Genomic DNA, 2298 nt, shown 5'->3' with positions numbered 1-2298 from the left:
TATGAAAGGTGAAAGCAATGTCTTCTGATCCAAGCAAGAGCAAGAATTGCTGCTGATGAAAATAACGAAAAGCATTTACACAGTAATAACCTAATTAAGTACAGGCTAGGGTCTTTGCGGTGCCGCTTCCTTCCGTTTTACTTCTTATGTTTCTGTTATTGCATGTCATTTAGATAATGAGATGGACAGAAGAAGAAAGCCAAACCAGCAGCAATTCATTGCCTATTAATACAGCTCATACCGTTTCAACTTCCCCACCACCACAACCTGCACTTCTTCAACTCCTCTCTCTCTCTCTCTCTCTCTCTCTCTCTCTCTCTCAATGGAAGATCCCAGAAGCATCATTTTTCTCTCACTTCTTATTGTCTTCATAAACTCAGCTGTATCAACTGCAGACGTCACTTACAATGTGGCAAGAGAGACTCAACCAAAGCCTTCCTTTCTGCGTGGAACCAAGCCTGTGCCTCGGCCAAGCCCTCGGTCATTTATGTTCCGGTTGGAAGGTTCTTGCTTCGCAGTGCGGTTTTCAACGGACCATGCAATAACAGGGCCATTACGTTCCGCATTGCCGGCACACTCGTGGCCCCTTCGGATTACCAGGTCATAGGAAATGCCTGCAACTGGCTTTTCTTTAGGCATGTAAACGGGGTTACCATCTCTGGTGGAATTCTTGACGGACAAGGCACAGGTCTGTGGGATTGTAAGGCCTCCAGCAAGGGTTGCCCCAGCGGAGCTACTGTAAGTTACTCACACTGTATATTCTTTCATTTAATCGTGAGAAATCTTAGAAGTCGAACGAGCGTTTACTTATACAATCCTGTAAGCACAGACATTTTTTTGCAGACACTAGGGTTTTCCAACTCCAACAACATTGTCGTGAGCGGAGTGACATCCCTAAACAGCCAAATGTTCCATATAGTCATCAACGGCTGCAACAATGTGAAATTGCAAGGTGTTAAGGTTTCTGCCTCGGGTAATAGCCCTAACACGGATGGAATCCACGTCCAAAAGTCTTCCGGCGTCACCATTCTCGATTCTAAGATTTCAACCGGTGATGACTGTGTCTCAATTGGTCCGGGAACAACTAACCTATGGATTGAAAACGTTGCTTGCGGACCTGGCCATGGAATCAGATACGAATATGCAAGCGAATTAAGCTAGCTAAACGTTGAATACTTTTTTGGTTTGCTTCATTATTTCCTAATATGTTAACACTTAATGGTTTGGTTGATGTAGCATTGGGAGTCTAGGCAAAGACCAGCAGGAGGATGGAGTGCAAAATGTAACGGTCAAAACTGTTACATTTACCGGTACTCAAAATGGTCTAAGAATTAAGTCATGGGGAAGACCTAGTACTGGGTTTGCTAAAAACATTCTTTTCCAACACGCTGTCATGGTTAATGTTCGAAATCCGATCATTATTGATCAAAATTATTGCCCCGGCTAAAAAGGGTGTCCCGGTCAGGTCAGATATTGTTTATATCTATTATAGATGGATATCACAAAAAATTAGGTTTTCTCTTCCCAACCAGCTAGCTAGTTATTGTTTCATCTCTGCTGTCATTCCTTTTTTTCATTCAGTCATTTGATAATAGATTTTATTTTTCTGTTTCAAATAGGTTTCCGGAGTTAAAATTAGTGACGTGACATATCAAGACATCCACGGCACATCAGCAACAGAAGTTGCTGTGAAATTCGACTGCAGTTCTAAATACCCTTGTAGCAAGATCACACTGGATGATGTGAAGCTCAGTTACAAGAACGAAGCAGCCGAAGCTTCATGTAGCCATGCCGGTGGAACAGCTGAGGGGTACTGTTCATCCTACAAGTTGTTTGTAGGATACGATGCAAACACAAGGTCGTATACTGGTTTGATTATCATGAAGTATCGACGGAAGTGTTCCATATAAAAAACAAAGGTTATCCTGTAGTATAGGCAGATTTTAGCTACTGTAGTAAGTCGATCAATGGCCTATATGAATACTTACACTGTTAAAGCTTGAGCAGGTGGCACCGGCCATGCCTTGCAAATTTGCTATTCGATTTGAATTGTCTAGTCCCAAAGAGATAAACGTAACCCTAGCTAGTTGGTGTCTGTATCATGTAATGTAGTAAGAGAATCAAAGTTAGTGTATAATAGTAATGTTGTTGAAGACGGTTTACTCACTATACGTGCAATAGTAATGTAAAACCTCTTGATTTGAGACGAGTGTTCGTTACTAACATAATACATCATTGTTCATGTTATTACTTCGTTTTACATTAAAGTAAAGGTTGAGTCGCGTCAACTAACTATGG

The 2298-nt window shown here is 41.6% G+C and overlaps 1 pseudogene; it reads left to right on the top strand.

Annotated features, from left to right (window-relative positions):
* Positions 1–322: 322 nt before the first annotated feature.
* Positions 323–1839, top strand: LOC126797530 (polygalacturonase-like; annotated as a pseudogene).
* The last annotated feature ends 459 nt before the right edge of the window (positions 1840–2298 follow it).

The sequence above is a fragment of the Argentina anserina genome, chromosome 1 (assembly GCF_933775445.1).
Source record: "Argentina anserina chromosome 1, drPotAnse1.1, whole genome shotgun sequence".
Taxonomy (NCBI): domain Eukaryota; kingdom Viridiplantae; phylum Streptophyta; class Magnoliopsida; order Rosales; family Rosaceae; genus Argentina; species Argentina anserina.
The sequence above is the reverse complement of the archived record's forward strand: the minus strand, read 5'-3'. Positions and strand labels throughout refer to the sequence as shown.